Source organism: Pan troglodytes, chromosome 4 (genome assembly GCF_028858775.2).
Source record: "Pan troglodytes isolate AG18354 chromosome 4, NHGRI_mPanTro3-v2.0_pri, whole genome shotgun sequence".
Lineage (NCBI taxonomy): Eukaryota > Metazoa > Chordata > Mammalia > Primates > Hominidae > Pan > Pan troglodytes.
The window spans coordinates 116,578,571-116,596,241 of record NC_072402.2 but is presented as its reverse complement, the minus strand read 5'-3'; the positions used below and the strand labels follow the sequence as shown (position 1 = coordinate 116,596,241).

The 17,671-nt window shown below is 36.4% G+C and overlaps 1 protein-coding gene across 4 annotated transcripts in view; it reads left to right on the top strand.

Annotated features, from left to right (window-relative positions):
- The window catches only part of DTWD2 (DTW domain containing 2), a 155,482-nt gene that overhangs the window by 126,539 nt on the left and 11,272 nt on the right, over window positions 1-17,671 (top strand). The gene's annotated exons all lie outside the window — the stretch shown is intronic.

Below are 17,671 nucleotides of genomic sequence, written 5' to 3'. Positions count from 1 at the left end.
TTGGCTGCATAAATGTCTTCTTTAGAGAAGTGTCTGTTCATATCCTTTGCCCACTTTTTGATGGGGTTGTTTGTTTTTTTCTTGTAAATTTGTTTGAGTTCACTGTAGATTCTGGATATTAGCACTGTGTCAGATGAGTAGGTTGTGAAAATTTTCTCCCATTTTGTAGGTTGCCTGTTCACTCTGATGGTAGTTTCTTTTGCTGTGCAGAAGCTCTTTAGTTTAATTAGATCCCATTTGTCAATTCTGGCTTTTGTTGCCATTGCTTTTGGTGTTTTAGACATGCAGACCTTGCCCATGCCTATGTCCTGAATGGTAATGCCTAGGTTTTCTTCTAGGGTTTTTATGGTTTTAGGTCTAACATTTAAGTCTTTAATCCATCTTGAATTAATTTTTGTATAAGGTGTAAGGAAGGGATCCAGTTTCAACTTTCTACATATGGCTAGTCAGTTTTCCCAGCACCATTTATTAAATAGGGAATCCTTTCTCCATTGCTTGTTTTTCTCAGGTTTGTCAAAGATCAGATAGTTGTAGATATGCGGTGTTATTTCTGAGGGCTCTGTTCTGTTCCATTGATCTATATCTCTGTTTTGGGACCAGTACCGTGGTGTTTTTCTTACTGTAGCCTTGTAGTATAGTTTGAAGTCTAGAGCCAAATCATGAGTAAACTCCCATTCACAATTGCTTCAAAGAGAATAAAATACTTAGGAATCCAACTTACAAGGGACGTGAAGGACCTCTTCAAGGAGAACTACAAACCACTGCTCAATGAAATAAAAGAGGATACAAACAAATGGAAGAACATTCCATGCTCATGGGTAGGAAGAATCAATATCGTGAAAATGGCCATACTGCCCAAGGTAATTTAAAGATTCAATGCCATCCCCATCAAGCTACCAATGACTTTCTTCACAGAATTGGAAAAAAACTACTTTAAAGTTCATATGGCACCAAAAAAGATCCCGCATCGCCAAGTCAATCCTAAGCCAAAAGAACAAAGCTGGAGGCATCACACTGCCTTCTGTCTTGAAAATCGGAAAAAGTTTATTTTCCACTGGGTAAAACCAGTTATGAAGCACGGATGGGCTAAGAACTGATCTCTCACCTCAGCTGTGTATATTCTCTTTTTCTTTCTTGATTATGTTGATAACTGGAGATGTTACCAACAAGAGACATCAGCAAGAGGATTAAAAATGCATGGTTCTGCTGCACTGAACCATGCTGTCAGCCTACTACTTTCAGATTTTGTGTGTGTGTGTGTGTGTATGTGTATGAAAAAATAAACTTCTTTCTTTAATTAAAAAAATACTTTATTCAGCTGAAGATAGAGCAAGGGAAAAAAAGAAAAAAATTATTTTACTATTATACTAAAACATTTTAAAGCAAATCTTGTTGAAGTTGCATTTCAGAATTTAGTGACTGTTACAAGGCCAGCTTCTTTGTATGTTTCTTACTTTTAATAGTAACTCTTGAAACAGAGATAGGAAACATGTTTGGAGCCATGCATTATTTTATGATTAAAAGCACTTCTGGAGAGCTGTGCTATTATATGCATTCTTTTCATAATTATCAGTAAGTATTTTAGTTCAGAAACTACTTCCCAATTTGATGTATTCTTCATAAATCTTGATTATTTTTCTGTCAATATAAATGAGATCCTATTCCAGGGTACTTTCCTCTGTGTCAAGGAAAAAAATAGAATTAAAAGGTAAAGCTTCTGCCTTTCCTGTGAAAGGAATGTGACTGGTTGGCTAGTCTGTTTGGTTACACATGTGTTTATCAGGCAAATTTTATTCAGCATATTTTATGTGCCAGTCCCTTTGTTAGGTGCAAATACAAAGATGGGGGGAAAGGAACATTTCCGTTCTGAAGGATCACAGTCGAGTTGAGGGGGACAAATGCACGAATATAATTCTGATGCAGTATGCCAAGAACAATGGTAGTAGGTATTTTGCGAGAAGACAAATATCATGTATCTTGGCAGGGGAAATTATGGAATGTTTCCTAATGGAGGAGTGTTACCCACTTAAAGAATATGTAAAAGTCGTCCAGGGGAAGATGAGCAGAGAAAGAGGACACTTACATAAAGAGGAGAGGGTAGGAGCAAAGTCTTAGAGGAGAGAAAGAGAATCATATATGTAAGAAACTACAGGTACATCAGGGTTCTGCAAAATAAGGTGCAACTAAGGAAATGGCAAGAAAAGAGGCCGGAGAGTAAGATAGGGCCCAGATTATGGAGGACTTTTTAATGCCATCTGTGGTATTAATGCCTGATATTGTGTAAGGGTAAGATCCTTGGCTGGACAGACATGGGTTCAACCCTTTTATTAGCCAGTGGCTTTGGGCATGTTGTGTACTTTGTTTTTGAGCCTTAGTCTTCTAATTTGGACACAGGAACAATTATATATACTTGGAAACTAATTAAATGAGATAATAGTATTTATTAAAGGCCTATTAGGTACTTTGTAAATGTACAGTATTAGGGCTCTGGATCTGCTCCTTCCATGAGAATGTCCAAAATTACCTTTTCATCTCAAGCTGCATGTCTTCTATGTCCAAAAATGCTATAATACAATGACTCAAAGCCTTTTTGAACTGGAAATTTTTTTATTAACTTAAAAGTCATAGGTCTCTTTTCTGTATGAAGTGACACACACATTACTCACCCACAGAAATTATAGTAACTGTATCTGCTTTTAAGGACTTCTTTATGCAATAGATATGCAGTTGACTCAAAAGAATGGAAGTGCTTTGAAATGTGTATTCCTTCTTATAGGAAAGGACTTCTTGAATAAGATGTTTTCTTCTATGGTTTAGTGCCTACTTGGTTTGGTGCATGATGACATGTAATTAATTTAAAGATAGAATGCACAGTGGAAAGGATTCAGAAGAATATAGGCAGCATATAATATATGCATACTTGATTTATAGTATGCATTCCCTTGTGGAGTCTGTGGAACTTCTGCCTTTTCTGGGGACAACTATTTGTTTTTATAATTTGGAACATTTAGGGGAATACAAAGTATAAAGTTAAATAACCTGAAATAAAAGCTATGAACTGAAAAACGTAACGCAGTGTCCACTTGTGTTATTGAGGTTGCCATTGCCTATATTTAACAGAATATGTTACTAAACGTGGCTTGAAAAAATATGGGCTTTCTCATAAAAAGTCCAGAGGTAGGTAGTTCAGGTTTGGCTAAGTCAGCAGTTCAGCAAGATCAGGGCTCTGGATCAGCTTTTCACATGAGAATGTCCGAAGCAAGAAGAAAAAGGGATATAGCCTTTTCAACATCTCTGTCTCCTTTTATCAGATAAAACTTTTCCAAAACTGCCACATCAGACTTCCTGTTATGTCTCATTAACCAAAATTGGCTCATATGATGACCCCTAAACTAATCACTGGGAAAGAATAATGGGATAGTCATAGTTTGCTTGTACTTACAGTTCATTCCCTGAGGCTAGCCCCACCTTCTCTGAGTACTTTGTTAATTGAACATCTGAACAAATGGGGGGTTCTGGTGGCAAGGAAGGTTAAGTAAATGATAGGTAGAAAACCAAGACTGTTTTACCAACTAAGAAGTACAATGGTATAAATTGGTATATATGTATAGTATTTTGTGTTTCTTCAAAGTAAATAATATTTTAAGTGGCTTCCCTGTTTTGAGATGCAAATTCAAGATCTTCACTTTTTTTTTATTTTTAAATCACACTAAAGACCTGTGTATAAACAAAGACAATAAAGTAACCAAAGCTGCCTTGATACCTTCTCATTTACATCGGCCCCATTTCTAACATTCTTTTTGCTTTACCCTAGGAATAGGTATCTAAAACTCCCTGGATGTAAAAGGATGCCCTCCTTTACTCACTATGCTCCAGACACTCCAGCTTTCCAGCTGTTCCTTGCACATGCCACTATTGCTTAGCCCAGTAGTCCCCAACCTTTTTGGCACCCAGGGACTGGTTTCCTGGAAGACAGTTTTTCCACGAATGGAGCGATGGTTTTGGGATGAAACTATTCCACTTCAGATCATCAGATCATCAGGCATTAGTTAGATCCTCATAAGGAATGTGCAACCTAGATCCCTGTCATGTGCAATTCATGATAGGGTTGGCGCTTCTACGAGAATCTAGTGCTGGGGTGGATCTGACAGAAGGCACAGCTCAGGCGGTAATGCCTGCTCACCCACCTGCTGCCACTCACATCCTGCGAGACCACAGAACGGTACCGGTCCATGGCCTGGGGGCTGGGGATCCCTGGCTTAGCCCCTTTACTGTTGTTACTCGCTCTGCCTGGAACTTGCTTCTCCATATCCCTGTGATTTTGGCTCTTCAGCTCTCAGCTCAAATGTTACCTCCCTCAGCAGAGTCTTTCCCCTGATTACTCATTCTAATTGAGCCTCTCCAGTTACTTTCTATCAGTCCATTTTATTTTCTTTTTGGGACCTACCACTAAGTACTATTATTTATTTGCGTTTATATTCATTTTCTGCTCTTTTCGCTATACTGACCCATGACACAGGGAACTTCTCCCCTGCTGTCTCTGCCTTATCCCAGTCTCTTTTCTAGGTACCAGGCACATAGTTGGTAATCAATAAATGTTTATTGAAAGAAAAAAATACTGAGAAATAGTGAGTTTGAAAGTATTCTTTTTAAAAAAAAAATCAGTTTCGTTAAAACCTATGTATTTGGGTTATCAGCCAAACTGAGGGTGAGATTGAGGATCTTATAGGGCAGCTATTGCAGTAGAAGGCTATGCTACCTCTATAAGTAGGACAAATAAAGATAATACTTTAATACCTTTGAGCAGGGCCAACATTTGCCTCAGGGAAAATTTTTAAATTTCTGTACCTGCTTTCAGCACTGTTGAAATGCGTAGATGAAGCCCCAAGAATGAAACTATTTTAGTTTGGACATCTTTTAAGTGGGCTTCACCAAATGCTTACTCTAATCATAAACTTCAATCTCATGGTATCATTAGAACATCAAACTTTAGGCTAAGTAACTTCCAGGTGAACCCACCAATAAAAACTTCATTGCACAATGTCTGCTTAAATGATTTAACTCTAATCCAGGTAACCATTGGGAGACATTTAGCAACAACCATCATTTCGTTTTTAGAACCCTTCTATGTGAAGGCATTTTCAAACATTAATTAGTAATTAGAGAAAATTGTCCTTTAAAGCCCAGTTCTAGTGTAAAGCAATGAAGTCATGCATACAAATGAATTCTCATCCTGACTTAACTATTGAGAAATGGAGGCAGTTTGCACTTAGCTTACCCCAAAATGGATGTGGATTTAAAGTCAAAAGGCAAGAGATAAACCAGGAAAAAAATTTGTGACTTATATAATGCAAAATCATTTCTAAAAGTGAAAAGACCATTAATCTTATAGAAGAATAGGCAGAATATATTAATAGACAAAGAAAAAAATAAGTTTAAATGAGCCCTTAGATATATGGCAAGGAGGCTCAACCTCTGTCCTAACAAGAATACTGCATATTAAAATTGTACTGAGATACCATTTCTGACCTAACAGATTGTCAAAAGTCCTAAACAATATGCTCTATTATGAACTTGTGGGGAAACTTGTGCTTTCATGTATTGTTTGTAGGAATGCAAAATGTTACCACTCTATTGAGAGTAGCTTGATAATATTCAATGAATATTTACGTAAATTTTCCCTTAGACCCAGCCATCCCTAGGATTCCAGCAGGAAGATTAACACAAAGCTATTTATTATTTTTCTTAAAATAGCAAATGACTAGAAAAACAACCCAAATATCAAAAATGTGGACTGTTTGAATAAACTATGGTATAGCTATACAATCAAGTATTATACTATTATAAAAAGAAATATAAAAAATATGAAAAGGAATGATATTTAGATACTTTTAAGAGTAATTTAAATGAAAAGTGCAAGGTACAGAACAATGTTTATAGCATACATTTTGTGTAAGAAAGCCATGTTAATTTATATGATATATTCATTTAAGATTATAATATATTAGTAAATACAATACATATTATAAACATACTATGCTTTTATATAATATATAATGAGTTATAGCAGTATAACTAATATAACATATATTTATGTATATATTTTTTTATTTTTTGAGACAGGGTCTCACTCTGTAATAGTCTGGCTGGAGTACAGTGGAATGATCATGGCTCACTGCAGCCTCAACTTCCTGGGCTCAAGCTATCCTCCCACCTCAGCTCCCCAAGTAGCTGGGACTGCAGGTGCATTCCTGGGCTCAAGCTATCCTCCCACCTCAGCTCCCCACGTATCTGGGACTGCAGGTGCATGCTACCACACATGGCTAATTTTTGTGTTTTTTGTAGAGATAGGGATCTATCATGTTGCCTAGGCTGGTTTTGAACTCCTGGGCTCAAGTGATTCTCCTGTCTTGGCCTCCCAAAGTGGTGAGATTACAAGTGTGAGCCATGGTGTCTGGCCTATATTTTTATATACTAAGTATTTATTCATATTTTTATAAAAAAGTGGTAGGCAAACCAAAAATGTTACCTATGAGGGAGGAAAGCAATAAGTAGAGGGGACAGACCTTGAAACCAAACTTCTATAAGCTTATCTTATTACACAATTTGACTATGCAACTGTGTGACTATTTCATATTAATAAATAATTTACATAAAAATGGCAGTCATTAAAAATAAAAGGAAACAAATGAACCTAATTATTGGTGCTGGGGCAAAGAAGACATCAAAACTAATGATATTATAGCAAAAGGCTGCAGGAGCCAATTGAACGGATCCATAAGATGGGATAATTTGAGTATCTAAAATATTAATGTCTGGAATGGATCAAAACATTTCAAAAATGTATACTATATGCAACATGTAAAACATATGCCATGAATTCATAATACTTTATGATACTTTAAAATGATACTTTAAAAATAAGTGAAAAATCAAATATTGATCTTCATTGACATTTATGAGATTATTAACTCATTAATCTGAAAATAATGAATATGTGATTCTTTCTCTTTATTTATCCTGCCTTTTCTACAGAAACTGTATTTCAGTGTTACCAGGTACTTGAAGAGGTTTTTTTTTTTCCTTCAAGAATTCCAGCTAGATACCGAGGAAATCTAGACTTAGAAAAATTATAGTCATGCAATCCTCCGCTGAAATAATAGTTTTAGGAAGAGATTATCAATAGATGCTCAACCATTAGGTGAGTGGGTGGAAAACTTTATTATGGAGGGGTCAGGGTGTTGACCCAAACTAATGATGAATTTTAGCACCACTAAAGGTGGGATGACCAGACATTATGTACCTCATAATGTGATACAATGGGAAATACTCAGCACATCACCTTTGACATTTTCTTACTTAAAAGAAGGAATTGGATGGTATAAAGGAGGCTTAAGAAACCTAACAGCTAACTGCAATGTGTGGACCTTGTTTGGATCATAGTTTGAAAATACCAGCTGTATTTGTTTTGAGACAGTTGAGAAATTTGTTTGATGATACTAGGGTATAATTGCTAATTCTGTTAGGTGTAATAAAAGTGTGGTAATGATTTTAAATAGTAATCACCTATGCTTGTATACAGAAGCTTATAGGAATAAAACAGCAAGAAGTTTGTACTTTGCTTTAATATAGTTTTAAAAAAGATAGCAAGGAACTAGGGGGGTTACAACAGGCAGGATTGGCAAAATGTTGATAATTCTGGAATCTGCATAATACATACATAGGTCTTCATTATATTATTTTACTTTTGGGTATGTTTGAAAAGTTCAGTAATACAAAGTTTTTAAGAGTTGGTGAAGAACCTCTAACTCACATGCTATTCTAAAACAGACACCGAAAAGACAATCACACTTTTCTCCTGAGAGACTTCTCACCAGCTCAAACAGTTCTTGTGTTATTAAAGTACTGGTCTGTGTCAACATTAGAAACTTGGGTGGGGAAAGCTTTTATTGAAATTATAGAGCTTATCTGAATATAGATATTCTTTTCTGAAACCCTTAAATTCCATTGAGTACCTTTTCTCTAAATCAACCCCCTTATTTTAAATGACAGAAAATCTCATTTTGAAGTATTGCAAAGCTCTGCAGTCATCCTAAGGCAAGAAATCTTTTTTTTTGCCATGTGAAAGTATCAGTTACACATTGCCACAATACTGTTGTGTGACAAATAACCACAAAATCTTAGTAGCCTTATAACAATAAGCTTATTGCTCCCACATGGGGGTCAGTTGGGTGTCTTCTAGGCAGTTCTGCTAATCTTGGTTGGTTTACTGTTATAACGAGCACAGGCTGGTTAGGCCACTAATAAGATTCAATTCTGTTCTGCTTGCTTTTCATACATCTGTAAACTATCCCAGGTGTAGTCGCTTGATGATGGCAGATATGTAAGAGGAAGCAGTAAGTCCAGTTGCACAACCACTTTTCAAGTCTTAATTCTAGAGCTACCTATTCTCTGCTACAGAGGAAAGACTTCTGTGTACTTCACTCAATACTATGTGAATCATCAGATTTTCCACTCTGGCTAGTGGGAACAGGCACATACCCAGCACTGTGTATCTGCTAGTTACTGTTTCCTTTTCTTTTAGGTGACTTTGGTGTTTAAGATTCCTTAAACACAATATGAAAAGCAGTAACCATAAAGTAAAATATTTATAAATTATGTTTCATTAAAATCAATAACTTCTAGTCATCAAAAGACACTAGAGTGAAAGCATAATTCACAGTGAGAAGATATTTGTAATATATAAAGACTCCGAAAAATTAATAAGAAGACAGCCCAATTTTTGTAAAATGGGTAAAAGACTTAAACAGCCATTTCACAAAAAACGATATATGGCCAATGAGCATATGACAAAAGTCTTAATAGCATTTGTCATTAGGAAACTGCAAAAAACCCCCAACATATGGCCAAAGTAAAAATTTTCATTTTGTAAAATATATCAAGCCCAACACATATTAAGACTTATACACGCTATATTATGTATGTATACGTATGTACACATAGAGGTTATACTTAATTTAAAAAACCACAAAAGCTTAACACACACGTATACACACCCCCACACACATGAATAGGAAAGTTCACTCATCTAGTTAGTTGCAGAGTAGAGACTGCTGTTAAGATCGCTTACAATTTTCAAACTTTTTTTTAATGGAAGTGTACGTGTGCATCTACATTTCTTCGTTTATAACGTGAACAGTAAAAATCTAAGCTGCCGGGTGCGGTGGCTCATGCCTGTAATCCCAGCACTTTGGGAGGCTGAGGTGGGCAGATCACCTGAGGTCAGGTGTTCCAGACCAGCCTGGCCAACATATTGAAACCCCGTCTCTATTAAAAATACAAAAAAAAATTAGCTGGGCGTGGTGGCAGGTGCCTGTAATCTCAGCTACTTGGGAGGCTGAGGCAGGAGAGTCCCTTGAACCGGGGAGGCAGAGGTTGCAGTGAGCTGAGATTGCGCCATTGTACTCCAGCCTGGGCAACAAAGAGCAAAACTCCATCTCAAAAAAAAAAAAAAAAAAAAAAAAAGTAAGCCTCAATGGAATGAAGGTAAAGGATATAAAATAGCTTTATAAACTGATGACTAATTTAGTAAAGAAAAATACAAAATATGGCAAACATTTTTAAAAATCTGATAATACTAAATGTAGGAGATGACATGGAACAGACGGAACTCTTATTCAGAACTGAAGGGTGTATATAATATAACTACTTTGGAACACAGTTTGTCTTTGTTTCGTGATATTGCAAATGTGCTTAACCTAGTACTTAAATCAGTTCCACTCCTAGGGGTGTACTGTAGTGACACTCTTGCACTTCTAGACCAAGATAGGTTAATTTTTATTACTTTGTTTATAATAGCAAATAACTTTAAAGATCCCAAATATTTCAATGAATACATAAATTGTGGCAAATTCACAGACAGGGATACTGTAAGATAGAAATAAAATAAATATACTGCAGCTATAGGAATAATATGGATGAATACCTGAGATAACAGTGTTAAAAAGACAAGTTATAGAAGAATATATAACCTAAATTTTTATAAAGTTCAAAAATAGGCAAAATTGAACAATTGTCTTATTTAGGACACCAAAAACTAAGAGAATTATTAAAAATTTAGAGTAATGGCTATTTCAGAAAAGGTGGGGTTTACTAGGAGAACTTTTACTGTTTTATTATGGACATTCGTAAGTGAACTTGGATGGATCTTGATTCTCTTTCTCTGGAGTGTACTGGGAGGAGCATACTGACGGTGTCAGTCATTTTGGATATATTCAGTTTCTTAAATGGTTATTAGAAGATTCAAGGATGTCAGTTTTAGTCTTATACTTCCTAACTCAACTATTACCTATTCTATTTTATAAATATTAAAAATTTTATAATCATATTTTGAAAATTAAGGTGTTGTAAAAGTAAATACCTTGAAGTAAATAGTCGTTTTCTCTGGCTGGTGATATTATAGGGCACTTCACTTTTTATATTATGCATTTCTAAATCTTGTAAGTCTTTAATAATTAACATGCATTTTTTATGTTTAGAAAAGATAATTATAGAAAGTAAAATAACAAATGCAAAATGTTTACAATATATTTCTAACAAGGGTGGTAACCTTGAGTTATATGCTATCCTATTAAGCTGTCATGTCTGTCTTGACACTAAAGATATTCTTGCCAATCACTAGGCCCAATATTTACTCCCATTGCAGACTTTCAGATGAACATCTTTATCTTTCATCAGTATTTTAATAAGTCGAAATTTAGGTTAGTGTTTTCTTTATTGGTATAATATACTTGGTATCCATTTATATGCAGTATTATCAAACAGTTGCCTGCAATCAACAGGAATGGACTAAATAAAGAAATAAAAATTAAAAAATTCCCATATCACTTGTTTTAAGTAAAAGTTAATTTTAAAAGCTGTGCGATAAATATCCCTTGCCTGCAAGACACTGCCTCTGCAAGACACTGTCTTTTTTTGGAATTTCTTTTAGGACCTGTAACTTAGTGTAAATATGTAATTACAAGAAGTTGCAGTAAAAAGTTTTACCGCAACTTCTTGTAATTACATATTTACACTAAGTTACAGGTCCGAAAATGATGATGATGATTATTTTTTTTGAGACAGAGTTTTGCTCTGTCATCCAGCCTGGAGTGCAGTGGCACAGTCATGGCTCACTGCAGCCTGAACCTCCCAGGCGCAGGTGATCCTCTTGCCTCAGACTCCCGAGTAACTGGGACCACAGGTGCATGCCACCACGCTTGGCTAACCATGGCTAATACCTGGTCACTGGCCTGTTGCCCAGGCTAGTCTCAAACTCTTCCCACCTCGGCCTCCTGTTGCTGAGATTACAGGTGTGAGCCACTGTGCCCAGTCAACATTTTAATTTTAAAGGAACAAAATATAAATTATATGGTTATTAAAACCATATTTCTATGATTAATTTAAAATCTTTAAGAAAGTATAACTTTATATAGAATGTGAAATATTTTAGAAACATATGAATGATGTAATTGATAATGAAACACTAGTTTCCCATAGTATCAAGTTTATACCTATTTCTTGAGTTGACTACCTTGAAGATGATGGTATATCTCCATTTTTGTGGGAGAATAAATCTCCATTTTGATGTTTTTGTGTGTGTTTGCTTTTGTGTGTATGTGATTAGACAAATATAATGGTTGTAGAAAAGGTCTTTTTAACATCCACTTTTCTTATATGACTATATAATTTAAAAAATTACATGTTTATTCTCTTTAGAATTTTTTTTTTCTAAATGAGTGCTCTAAAAATGTCACTTTAAATTGAGGCATAATGTTTGGAAAACATTATTTATTTATATTCTTGATGTTGATTTCAATAACATGCTAAGTTTTGCTCTGGTTGAATTTTTCCTGTATCCTAAGAGAAATTAATGACAATATTTTGACATAAGGTTTTCAGATTTTGCATTATTAAAAAAAGATTACAGTTGCATAGAATAAAAGAAAGCAATCCTTTAATAGTCCTAGGAAAGGATTAGATAAGCATGACATATTTTATAAATTAAACACAATTCTTATTTGGATCAAAAGTCTAAGCAGTTTTTATAGATTTCTCAGATTAAATGGAAATGTATTCCATTTTTCATAATGTGAAAAAATGTCTAAATTTGTAATTTTTGTAATATTTGTATGCTGTAAGTGAGCTACCTCCACTTTATTAACTTACCAAAGTTCCTCCAGAGATATAAATTATGACTAATAATACTTGTTTACCAATTTAAAATTTTCCAACTAAAAGTTAATACATGATTAAAGTAGTTGTTTAACACAAATGCTTAACCTTTTTAAACAGTCCCTTTCTCCACTCCTTATCCCCACATCTTCTTCCCCAGTAAAGTCACAAAACCCCCTAAACTTAAGTATTAAAAAATTTTAACTTCGTAGATTCAGAGGGTACATGTGCAGGTTTGTTACAAGGGTATATTGCCTGACGTTTAGATTTGGGGTCACCTAAGTAGTGAGCATAGTACCCAATACGTAGTTTTTCAATCCTTGCCCTCCTCCCCCCTGTGTCTGTGGTTCCTATCTTTATTTCTGTGTGTACCCATTGTTTAGCTCCCAATTATGAGGGAGAACATGCAGTATTTGATTTTCATTTTCTGTGTTAATTTGCTTAGGATAATGGCCTCCAGCAGCATCACGTTGCTGCAAAGGACATGATTTCATTCTTTCTATGGCTGTGTAGTATTCCATAATGCAAATGTACCACATTTTCTTTATCCAATTCACCAATGGTGGGCACCTAGGTTGATTCCATGTCTTTGCTATTATGAATAGGGCTGCAGTGAACATATAAGTGCATATATCTTTTTGGTAGAATGATTTATTTTCCTTTGTGTGTATAGCCAGTAATTGGATTGCTGAGTTGAATGGTGGTTCTATTTTCATTTCTTTGAGAAATCTCTAAACTAATTTCTATAGTGGCTGAACTAATTTACATTCTCAACAACAGTGTATAAGCATCTCCTTTTCTCTGCAGCGTTGCCAACATCTGTTATTTTTTAACTTAAAAAAACAATTTCAACTTGTATTTTAGATCAAGAGGTACATGTGCAGGTTTGTTGCATGGGTATATTGTGTGATGCTGAAGTTTAGGGTATGAATGATACTGTTACCCAGGTAGTGAGCATAATACCTGATAGGTAGTTTTTTAGCACTTGCCCCACTTCCTCTCTCCTCTCTCTAGTAGTCTCCAGTGTCTGTGTTCCTGTCTTTTTGCCCATGTGTACCCCGTCCTTAACTTTCACTTACATATGAGAACATGTGGTTTGGTTTTCTGTTCCTGCATTAATTCACATAGGATAATGGCGTCCAGCTGCATCCATGTTGCTGCAAAGGACATGATTTCATTTTTTTTTATGAATGCATAGTGTTCCATGATGTATATGTACCACGTTTTCTTTATTCAATCCATCATGGTTGATTCCATGCCTTTGCTATTGTGAATAGTGCTGCAGTCAACATACAAGTACCTGTGTCATTATGATAGAATAATTTATATTCCTTTAGATATATATATATATATCCAGTTATGAGATTTCTGGGTCAATTGATAGTTCAGTTTTAATTTCTTTTAGAAATCACCACACCGCTTTCGACAGTGGCTGAATTAATTTACATTCCCACAAGCAGTGTATAAACATTTCCTTTTCTCCATAACCTCTTGCTAGCATCTGCTATTTTTTGACTTTTTAATAATAGCCCTTCTGACTTGTGTGAGGTGGTATCTCATTGTGATTTTTTGTTGTGGGAATTCAGGGACCCTGAACGGAGAGACCAGCTGGAGTCGCAGCACAGGAACATAAATTGTGAAGATTTCATGGACATTTATCACTTCCTTAGTAATACTCTTATAATTTCTTACACCTGTCTTACTTTAATCTCTTAATCCTCTTATCTTCATAAGCTGAGGATGTACATCACCTCAGGACCCTGTGATGATTGCGTTAACTGTACAAATTGATTGTAAAATGTGTGTTTGAATGATATGAAACCAGTGCACCTTGAAAATAGACAGAATAACAGTGATTTTAGGGAACAACAGAAGACAACCATAAGGTCTGACTGCTTCCCGGGTCGGGCAAAAAGAGCCGTATTTTTCTTCTTGCAGAGAGCCTATAAACGGAGGTGCAAGTAGGAGAGATATCACTAAATTCTTTTCCTAGCAAGGAATATTGATATTAATACTCTAGGAAGAGAATTGCATTTCTGGAGGGAGGTCTATAAACCGCCGCTCTGGGAGTGTCTGTCCTCTGCGGTTGAGATAAGGACTGAGATATGCCCTGGTCTCCTGCAGTACCCTCAGGCTTACTAGGATTGGGAAAACCCCAGCCCTGGTAAATTTGAGGTCAGACCTGTTCTATGCTCTTGAACCCTGTTTTCTTTTTTCTTTTTTTTTTTATTATACTTTAAGTTTTAGGGTACATGTGCACAATGTGCAGGTTAGTTACATATGTATACATATGCCATGTTGGTGTGCTGCACCCAGTAACTCATCATTTAACATTAGGTGTATCTCCAAATGCTATCCCTCCCCCCTCCCCCCACCCCACAACAGGCCCCGGTGTGTGATGTTCCCCTTCCTGTGTCCATGTGTTCTCATTGTCGAACGCTGTTTTCTGTTAAGATGTTTATCAAGACAATACATGCACAGCTGAACATAGACACTTATCAGGAGTTCCCGATTTTGTCCTTGCCCTGTTTCCTCAGAAGCATGTGATCTTTGTTCTTTTTGCCCTTTGAAGCATGTAATCTTTGTGACCTACTCCCTGTTCGTACACCCCCTCCCCTTTTGAAATCCTTAATAAAACTTGCTGGTTTTGTGACTCAGGTGGGCATCACGGTCCTACCGATATGTGATGTCGCCCCCGGCGGCCCAGCTGTAAAATTCCTCTCTTTGTACTCTTTCTCTTTATTTCTCAGACCAGCTGACATTTAAGGAAAATAGAAAGAACCTATATTGAAATATTGGGGGTGGGTTACCCTGATAGTTTTTTCTTTTTTTTTTTTTTTGAGATAGGGTCTCACTCTTTTGCCCAGGCTGGAGTGCAGTGGCATGATCTTGGCTCACTGTAATCTCTGCCTCTCAGGTTCAAGTGATTCTCCACAGATATGTACCACCATGCCCAGCTAATTTTTGTATTTTTAGTAGAGATTGGGTTTCACCATGTTGGCCAGGCTGGTCTTGAACTCCCAACCTCATGTGATCCACCCACCTCGGCCTCCAAAAGTGCTGGGATTGCAGGCCTGAACCACTGCACCCAGCCCCATTGTGGTTTTGATTTGCATTTCTCTAAAGATTAATGATACTGAGCATTTTTTCATCTGCTTGTTGGCCACATGTATGTCCTCTTTTGAAAAATGTATTTTCACATCCTTTGCCCACATTTTAATGGGGTTCTTTGTTTTTTGCTTGAAATTTGTTTAAGCTTCTTGTAGATTCTGGATATTAGAGCTTTGTTGGATGCATAGTTTGCAAATAATTTCACCCATTCTGTAGGTTTTTGGATTGCTGTGTTGATAATTTCTTTTTCCGTGCAGAAGCTTTTTAGTTTAATTAGATTCCACTTGCCAACTCTTGCTTTTGTAGCAGTTGCTTTTGAGGACTTAGTAATAAATTCTTTGCCAAGGTTGATATCCAGAGGGTATTACCTAGGTTTTCTTCCAGGATTTCTATAGTCCTTGGCATTACATTTTAATCTTTAATCCATCTTGAATTAATTTTTTTGTGTGTGTGTGATGGGGTCTGGCTCTGTCACCCAGTCTGGAGTGCAGTGGTACCATCTTGACTCACTGCAACCTCTGCCTCCAGAGCTCAAGTGGTTCTCCTGCCTCAGGCTCCCAAGTAGCTGGGATTATAGGCGCATGCACCACACCTGGCAATGTTTTTTTTTTTTTTGTATTTTTGGTAGAGACAGGGTTTCACCATGTGAGCATGCTGGTCTCAAACTCCTGGCCTCAAGTGATCTGCCAGCCTCGGCCTCCCAAAGTGCTGGGATTACAGGTGTGAGCCACCCCACCTGGCCATCTTGAATTAATTTTTGTGTATGGTGATATGTAGAGATCCAGTTTCATTCTTTTGCATATAGTTAACCAGTTATCCCAGCACCATTTATTGACTAGGGAGTTCTTTCCCCATTTTTTATTTTTTATTTTATTTTATTTTATTTTTTTCATTTTCTTTTTTATTATTATTATGCTTTAAGTTCTGGGATACATGTGCAGGATGTGCAGGTTTGCTACATAGGTATACACGTGCTGTGGTGGTTTGCTCAACCCATCATCTACATTAGGTATTTCTCCTAATGTTATCCCTCCCATAGCCCCCACACCCCCCGACAGGCCCTGGTGTGTGATGTTCCCCTCCCGGTGTCCATGTGTTCTCATTGTTCAACTCCCACTTACAAGTGAAAACATGTGGTGTTTGGTTTTTGATTCATGTGTTAGTTTGCTGAGAATGATGGTTTCCAGCTTCAGCCATGTCCCTGCAAAGGACATGAACTCATCCTTTTTTATGGCTGCATAGTATTCCAGGGTGTATATGTGCCACATTTTCTTTATCCAGTCTGTCATTGATAGGCATTTGGGTTGGTTTCAAGTCTTTGCTATTGTGAATAATGCTGCAGTAAACATATGTGTGCATGCATCTTTATAGTAGAATGATTTATAATCCTTTGGGTATATACCCAGTAATGGGATTGCTGGGTCAAATGGTGTTTTTGGTTGTAGATCGTTGAGGAATTGCCACGCTGTCTTCTACAATGATTGAACTAGTTTACAGTCCCACCAACAGTGTAAAAGTGTTCCCATTTCTCCAGATCCTCTCTAGTATATATTGTTTCCTGACTTTTTAATGATCACCATTCCAACTGGAGTGAGATGGTATCTCATTGTGGTTTTGATTTGTATTTCTCTAATGACCAGTGATGATGAGATTTTTTTCTTATGTTTGTTGGCCACATAAATGTATACTTTTGAGATGTGTCTGTTCATATCCTTTGCCCACTTTTTGATGGGTTGTTTTCCTTTTTTCTCATAAATTTGTGTAAGTTCCTTGTAGATTCTGGATACTAGCCCTTTGTCAGATGGATAGATTGCAAATTTTTTCTCCCATTCTGTAGGTTGCCTATTCACTCTGATGATAGTTTCATTTGCTGTGCAGAAGCTCTTTAGTTTAATTAGATCCCATTTGTCAATTTTGGCTTTTGTTGCCATTGCTTTGGTGTTTTAGTCATAAAGTCTTTGCCCATGCCTGTGTCCTGGATGGTATTGCCTAGGTTTTCTTCTAGGGTTTTTATGGATTTAGGTTTTATGCTTAAGTCTTTAATCCCTCTTGAGTTAATTTTTGTATAAGGTTTAAGGAAGGGGTCCAGTTTCAGTTTTCTGCGTATGGCTAGCCAGTTTTCCCAACACCATTTATTAAATAGGGAATCCTTTCCCCATTGCTTGTTTGTGTCAGGTTTGTCAAAGATCAGATGGTTGTAGATGTGTGGCATTATTTCTGAGGCCTCTGTTCTGTTTCATTGGTTTATATATCTGTTTTGGTACCAGTACCTTGCTATTTTGGTTACTGTAGCCTTGTAGCCTTTTTGATTTTAGCTGCAGCCTTTTTTATTTTAGCTACTCTGTTG